The sequence below is a fragment of the Macrobrachium nipponense genome, chromosome 37, assembly GCF_015104395.2.
Source record: "Macrobrachium nipponense isolate FS-2020 chromosome 37, ASM1510439v2, whole genome shotgun sequence".
NCBI lineage: Eukaryota > Metazoa > Arthropoda > Malacostraca > Decapoda > Palaemonidae > Macrobrachium > Macrobrachium nipponense.
Genome location: NC_061097.1, coordinates 15,007,219 through 15,015,467, shown reverse-complemented (window position 1 = coordinate 15,015,467; position 8,249 = coordinate 15,007,219). Strand labels below are relative to the sequence as shown.

The window sequence follows — 8,249 nt, the reverse complement described above, 5'->3', positions numbered from 1 at the left end:
GACAACCAACTACCAGTTCACGTTACCTGGCTCCATTGGCGAGACTTGTAGAGTTGAGCCAGATAATCAGTGGAAGGGCTTTCTCTCTTGCAGTTCCTCACCAAGGAATAAGATAAGGGGGCACTTCCGGATTCCACTTTAGGCAGTGCTCAGGTAGCTTCAGGAGGACTGCTTTAAGGTGTGCGTCAGAATAAATTGTCGAGCAGAGTCCCATTCCCAGACAGTAAAGTAGGAGGGTAAATTAGCCGGCAGTATATTCGCCAAGACAGTAGTAGGGCATAGTGTCGTGTAGAAGGCTAGGGTGAATTGCGATTTGAGAGGGCATGGTAGCCAGCATATATACCCAGTTCAGGCATCAGCGCAAGCTGTGTTTTTACATCTGTCAAAATAGGTGCGCCAGTTCCTGCCCCTTTGGTCTCACCACTAGTCTCGGTTGGTAACTGAAAAGGTCGTTGGAAAACCGGCAGAGAAGGGTATGGAAGGGAGAATACAAAAAGGGGCAAATTATGTTCCAGAGGTTTAAGCTTGTGGGTGGAGATAGATGTGCGAGGCACCACAAAAACAGGGACGCAGGTGCGAGGAACCAATAAAAACAGGGACGCAGGTGTGAGGCACCACAAAAACAGAGACACAGGTGCGAGGCACCAATGGTGTGAGGTCAGGTCATGGAGGCGTCGTGCGTGGGTGGGTCAATTAACGAGTTTTAGGGGGCTGATCCTTCTTAATGATTATTGTGAAATTGACTGGGGATTTGGGCAATAGTTCAATGGGGCCCAATCCCAAAATATCTTCCATCTTCCTGGAGAAGGCAAGCAATTATTGGCTTAAGGCCAGTGCCTGTATTGGCTTTGGGAGCAACGATGGTGGGGGCTGTTGGTTTTTGAGAAGCAATAAATAAAAGGAGATTTTCACAGGTAGCTAATGGGTGCTTGTGTTTTCCATACTCAGGAAATCGTTAAGTCATAGGACATGAGTCCAAACATCTCAACGCTTTGCTATACTCTGTTTCCCATTTTAACTCAGGTAATTTTTCCAAAATAAATTTCTCCAATTCTTTCATATTTTTAAGGAGAAAAAAGTTAAAACCAGGCCCAGAAAGATGCTTATCACTATATATATATATATATATATATATATATATATATATATATATATATATATATAGTATATATATATATATATATATATATATATATATATATATATATATATATATATGTGTGTGTGTATATATAGTTAGATATACGAGAACGATTTATGTATCAATATGAATACGAGTAAATGGTAAATAAATGGTAAATATATACATAAACTACCTAGGTACTTAAGTTTTTGCAATCGTTGTTACGTCCTTTAACTTAGATTTTATAGAATAAAGTTAAATGGCCGGCTGATAATAGGCGTATAAATGGTAAAGCAGTAATGAAGGAGTTTAGGAAACATAAAAGTTTCGACAGCTATCAAATCCAACTGCTCATATGGATTGGTATGAACTCTATAGTTGTTAATTGGTCCTTACGTACGAAAAATGCGACACGCAAATTCCCTCTCACTTCTTCAAGGCATCCGGGAATTAACACTGTTCATAGGTATACACAATTTCAATCATGTCTGCTATGTCACATCGGACCATTTAGTAACTGTGGCTATCACCATCGAAAGTACTATTGGTCTGTGCGTACAAATACACACACACACACACACACACATACACACACACACACACACACACATATATATATATATATATATATATATATATATATATATATATATATATACATATATATGTATTTATATATATATATATATATATATATATATATATATATATATATATATATATATATATATAAAGCATTGCATGCCATAAATTCTATATATGGATCAAATTCGATGTCTGAACCCAAATGGTGGATGTTCAATTAACAATATCGGATTGGGAAGGGCACAGCATCAGCAAGCCCCCGTCACCTGGCGCAAATAATGAAGCATCCAGTAACTGGCGATCAATAAGAAAAGAAAATGACACTTTGAAAACAAGAGAGCAAATACATATTTTACATTTTGGGTGCTCTTTGGGTGCTATACAGTTTTCGTTCTAATTATTATGATTACTTTTTTCTATGGACCGATTTTGGGACAGATATAGAAGAAAAAATTTAGTTGAAATGATATGGCTAGTTCATATGATTTTGCAGAAATCAAAAATAGCTTCTCCAAAGCAACAAAATAAAAAAAATGTCTTAGCATGAATAATCTAACTGTACAGATCAGAACATAGATGCAAGTTTTATGTGGTTACGTAACACACAATTTCTAAAGGGTAATATACTTGAAAGCTCTAGGTTCAGTATTTTACAAATTGTAAAATTAATGTTGGTTATTACATATGAGGCAAAGGGGAGCATGTAGGAAAATCAACTGATTTCCTTAAACCATGTGATCTCGTCAGTACACACTGGTGTATATATATATATATATATATATATATATATATATATATATATATATATATATATATATATATATATATATATAGTATATAAATTATATATATATATATATATATATATATATATTATATTATGTAAACATATTCTTCATTTATATATAATGTTTCAAGGGACTTCTTCGGTTATCGTGCAGTAGATATTATAAGGTTTCTTACCCAATCCAACATTGTTATTTGGAGACCCACCAGTGACTGTGTTTAATCCATTTGGATTCATACATCGAATGTAATCCATATATAGAATTTATTGGATGAAATATGGGTTCTATTCTTTCCTTGAACCGAGCCAGTAACAAATAACCCACAAGAATATGGGTTTTGAGCACTTACTACACATCAAGTAATTAACAATGTTAACTGAGCACAAGCATAGTCCCTTAGAAGAGCATTTAACACTGCGATAGAGAGACTGATAAAATGAGTCCATAAGCGAGGTATATGGACATAACTTTCAGAACCATGATGAAAAAGTGAGTTAGGATTTACTCAGAATATAACATGCTCAACCCCAGTCCCATGGTTTCAGAGGTTTTATTCCATCACACTCATGTTCACAGTCTAATGCTTATAAATTTTCTGCGCATTGCGAAATTCTGACTGTTCCTAAAGCTATATTCAAACCATGAGAAACAAAAACATTCGCTACTCATACGTTCCAAAATCTGCTCAAAAGCGTTCAACACCTAATCACTGTAAGGAAAAAGTCATCATGTTTTGTCCCAGGATAATCTTCAATTTAACCTTGTTGTTTGGATACCTTTATCCCAGCTTGACTCACTTTCTTCACTGAGTGTTGCGAATGTGAGGGATAATTAGGACTCATGCTAACTGCTAAAATGATTAAATTGTTCTGCTAAAACCCCAACCTTAAAGATTTTTAAGGTTTTGAACCGGATTTGTGCCAAATCTTGGTGTCTAAGATTTTTAATTAAATGTTCTACTCTAGACAAGACTCGAATTCATAGTTTCTGTTTGGTTTTAGTTTTCTGTAAAAGAAATCTATTACGTTGGCTTTGTATGTCCATCCTCACTTTTTGTGTCCGCCCTCACATCTTAAAATGACTAAGGCTAGAGGGCTGCAAATTGATATCTTGATCATCCACTCTCCAATCTTCAATCACATCAAAATGCAGCCCTCTAGCCTCAGCAGTTTTTATTTTATTTAAGGTTAAAGTGAACCATGATCGTGCCTCTGGCAACGTTATAAGACGGGCCACCACAGTGCTTGGATGAAAGTTTCATTGGCCACGGCTAGTACAGCATCATAAGCTGCACAGAAACCGCGATTGCTCCGAAGTTTTTTCCTTCTTTAGTGTCAATCCCAAATGAACCTTGGAACTTGAGTGTTTATCAAAGACTTTTTGAGGTTTCCTCGGGTGAGGTTGAAAGTTCCTTCTTACCGCCTACGATCTCATATGTTTGGTTCAGTATAAGGCTCGAACCTCGGGCCATTGCTGACTGGTATTAAAGGTTCTGTCCCAGGTGAGGATCGAACTCACAACCTCGGCATGGCTCAGACACTGTCGTATAAGTACCGCGCGCTAACCGATTGCGCCACTGGGACTTGGCCTTCAGCTACTTATGAACTGGAGTGGACCGACAAGTAGTAACTATACAATTATCAGCTCCATTGTGCCGAGGGATTATTTAGCACGAGCATCAAGCGTCCTTCCTCACTCGAGTTCCTTTTTTTTTATTCTCTGTCACTTGTTTTCTTTTCATACTTTTGCAATTTATTCAGGCATGCACTACCACATACATACGCGTATACACCTATCCAATCTTAATTATATAATATATTATATATATAGTATATTATATATATATATATTAGATATATAATTATATATTTATATTATATATAATATATATATATATATTTAGATTATATATTTATAATATATATTATAAGACAATGTAATAATACATGGTATATATGTATATATATACATGTGTATATGTATATATATATATATATATATGTGTGTGTGTGTGTGTGTGTGTGGATATATATATAATTATGTTTATCATGAATTTATGCATACATATACGTGTATGAATAACGTGATCACGAATTACATAAAACGTGATGCTATGTATAAATAAAGGCAATGCCACAGAGGAAAATGAAAACAGAGAACTGTCGAGATCTTTCGGTCTTAACGACTCTTTAATTAAGGGAAGAGTCTCCTCCGTGGCATTACCTTTATTCATATACGTGTATATATATCTTTATGCAATTGACAACGGCTCCATAGATAATCGTGTTTCTTCTTTAATATAGAATATATAAAACTTTATTACAATAAAATATCAAGTAATTATTAAACCTTATTTTCAAAGTTTCTTTTTTTATCAATCAACTGGTTAACGAATCTGTATTACTTTTATATCAGGTGTTTATATTATAAGGGACATGGTCCCTGCATAGAAAATTCGATCCATCCTTATTAAAGAACATTCAGAACCCTCAGACTGGAAGTCTTAATTCTTTCCCCAATTAAGATATTTATAGTTGTACAGCGAATGAATCTAAATTTTGGTAGGGACAGACCTTAGAACTCTGGGAGTAGATAATTTGACAAAATATGTGAGCCTACTTTTCATCCACGACAGACAACATTAAGATTTGATTTTCATCCCATAAAAAAAGGATTCTAAAGCAAAGTGTAAGTTCTGTGTTTGCCGAGGTACAAAATTTAAGAGCTGAAGGTTTGGGAATGGTTTCGAGCTCCTAACCTCAGGATTTGAATACTAAGGGTGACTTGTATTTTCGCTTTAGACAAAGTATTTAGTTTGTTGACCCAAGTATAAGTACAGTTTTCATTAGGGCAACATAACCTAATGAACCCTCAATCAGAGGAATTAATTAAATTTTTGCTTGAAGGACATGCAGAACCCACGATATCAAGTACAGAATTCCAGCCTTGTCCATGTCCAAACGTTTGACTATAATATACATACTTAGTCGACAGAGATCTCTGAGGTAGAGAATAAACTCGGCTTCTGTCACATGGTTTCGGAGGTTCTTTTTTTCGGAGGATTAGTTTGAACTCGGATGATTTATGTGTTATATTCGAGTGACAAATGAACTCCCAGTATGTTTCGTGTTCTAAAGGATTTTTCCCAGGTGCTGATCAAACTCCCAGTCCGTGCACCTGTTTCTAAAGGTTTTGTCTCAAGCTCGTCATGGCACAGAGGATGTTGGATAAGTACTACGCCCCAAGTGAATTCGTCACTGGATCCTGATTTAAACACATTCAGGAACAGAAGTCAATAGGTATATGTACTAACATCTACCCTAGTCACGTTGTATTAAGGTATCTGCAAATTTACATATTTCATTAGAATTCTATCCTCTTTATTTCTCTCTTTTATTTCCTTCCTATATTCATGATAAAACGTAAGCACATGATTATTATTTTCAATTAGTAACAATGAAAATAATGATAAAAAGTACTATTATTATTATTTTCATAATTAATGCAATGATATCTTTACTTTCAACAACAACAAAAAGAATAATAATATTCCAATTTCACATACAAATAATCAACTGCCTGCAATCAGTATCTTATGTATTACCTTGAAGCAGTTTGATTCGGATGATGAGAATTTTTAATAATTTTTGAGAGCAAAGAAACCCGATATACTAATATACGGTAAAATCTCGATCCATTTGCGCTCCTTAGTCGTCCTCAGATGTGTCCCAGTGGCGCAATCGGTTAGCGCGCGGTACTTATACGACAGTGTCTGAGCCATGCCGAGGTTGTGAGTTCGAGCCTCACCTGGGACAGAACCTTTAATACCAGTCAGTAATGGCCCGAGGTTCGAGACTTATACAGAACCAAACATACGAGACCGTAGGCGGTAAGAAGAAACTTTGAAAACTTACGTGAGGAATCCTCAAAATCTTCGATAAACACTCAAGTTCCAAGTAAAAAAACAAAAATCTTCGGTGCAATCGTGTTTTCTGTGCAGCTTATGATGCTGTACTAGCCGTGGCCAATGAAACTTTCAGCCACGCCAGACAGTGGCTGTAGAGAAAAGTTAAGTATAGCCTAGTTTTACCAGACCACTGAGCTGATTAACAGCTCTCCTAGGGCTGGCCCGAAGGATTAGATATTTTTGCGTAGCTAGGAACCAAATGGTCACTTAGCAAAGGGACTTACAGCTTATTGTGGGATCCGAATCACATTATATCGATAAATGAATTTCTATCATCAGAAATAAATTCCTCTAATTCCGCGTTGGTAGAACAGGAGCCTTTCACTGGGCGGTGCCTTAGATCCCATAGAGGAATTAGGTGGTATAAGGGACAGATCTTTTCAGACCTACAAAGAAATGCTGGGTTTGAATGAAATCTTGATAACAAACGGATAGGGGGAAATCGATCCCTCTGTGGAGAAGATCCTTTCTGTTTTTATTAATATACGACATGATTTTAGAGTATGAGCTTCGAGAGAAGTATCTCACACTAAGAGGAATTATAATCAATAGGCGTTTCATGCCAGACAGAATAAAGTCATTCCCAAGTTACAAGGATTTAGATATTAAACGATATTTTTGGCGGACACCTGTGAATATTAAAGATAATATTTGTTCAAGTGACAAAAATTGACTCGCGAGCAAACCACACACATACACACACGCATTATATATATATATATATATATATATATATATAGATATATATATATTATATATATATATTATATATATATATATATATATATTATATATATATATATATACTGTAACTTGGAAATAACTCACACCCACAAGGGATTACAACTGAAAGTCGTTCCAGCAGTTTTCGAACCATTGCCTGGTTTGGAAAAAAACGTCAGATAACGTCTTCTACACTCGAAGTGCTTGATTTGTCAGGGATGAAACACCTATTGATTATTATTCCTCTTGGGTGCGAGATATTTCTCTTGAAGCTCATACTCTTACATCATGACTTTTATTTATAAAAAGTAAAAGATTCATCACGACACAAAGATTGATTTCCTTCTGTCCCTTTGTTGGAAAAAGTATATTTAAACTGAGGCTTTCTTTGTAGGTCCGAAAGGATCTGTCCCACTACCGCCTAATACCTCTTTGGTATCTAAGGCACCGCCCAATGAAAGGTTCGTGTTCTACAACAGCTGTCTAGGGTTCTAAAGGTTCTGTCCCAGGTGAGGATCGAACTCACAACCTCGGCATGGCTCAGACACTGTCGTATAAGTACCGCGCGCTAACCGATTGCGCCACTGGGACACATCTGAGGACGACAAAGGAGCGCAAGTGGATCGAGATTTTGCTGTATATCACGTCGGGTTCCTTTGCTCTGGAAAATGATTAAAAATCCTCAGCATCCGAATCAAACTGCTTCACTGTAATACATAAGATACCGAATGCATACATTTGTTTGCTTATCTGCGCAACTGGTATACATACATACATACATACATACATACATACATACATACATACATATCATATATATATATATATATATATATATATATATATATTTTCTGGAAGTAAAGATATCATTACATCATTTATGAAAATAATAATGATAGTATTTTTCTTAACCATTTTTCATTGTTTCTAATTGAAAATAATTATGTGCTTATCTGCACACACACACACACACACACACACACACACACACACATATATATATATATATATATAATATATATATATATATATATATATATATATATATATATATATATATACT

The 8,249-nt window shown here is 35.4% G+C and overlaps 3 non-coding genes across 3 annotated transcripts; 1 reads left to right on the top strand and 2 right to left on the bottom strand.

Annotated features, from left to right (window-relative positions):
- Positions 1-3,989: 3,989 nt before the first annotated feature.
- Positions 3,990-4,079, bottom strand: Trnai-uau (transfer RNA isoleucine (anticodon UAU)). The gene is given in 2 exon segments: positions 3,990-4,025; positions 4,042-4,079. It is a non-coding gene; the product is annotated as a tRNA-Ile (tRNA).
- Positions 4,080-6,221: 2,142 nt separating this feature from the next.
- Trnai-uau (transfer RNA isoleucine (anticodon UAU)) lies at positions 6,222-6,311 on the top strand. Its single transcript is given in 2 exon segments — positions 6,222-6,259; positions 6,276-6,311. It is a non-coding gene; the product is annotated as a tRNA-Ile (tRNA).
- A 1,376-nt stretch (positions 6,312-7,687) lies between these two features.
- Positions 7,688-7,777, bottom strand: Trnai-uau (transfer RNA isoleucine (anticodon UAU)). Its single transcript is given in 2 exon segments — positions 7,688-7,723; positions 7,740-7,777. It is a non-coding gene; the product is annotated as a tRNA-Ile (tRNA).
- Positions 7,778-8,249: the final 472 nt, after the last annotated feature.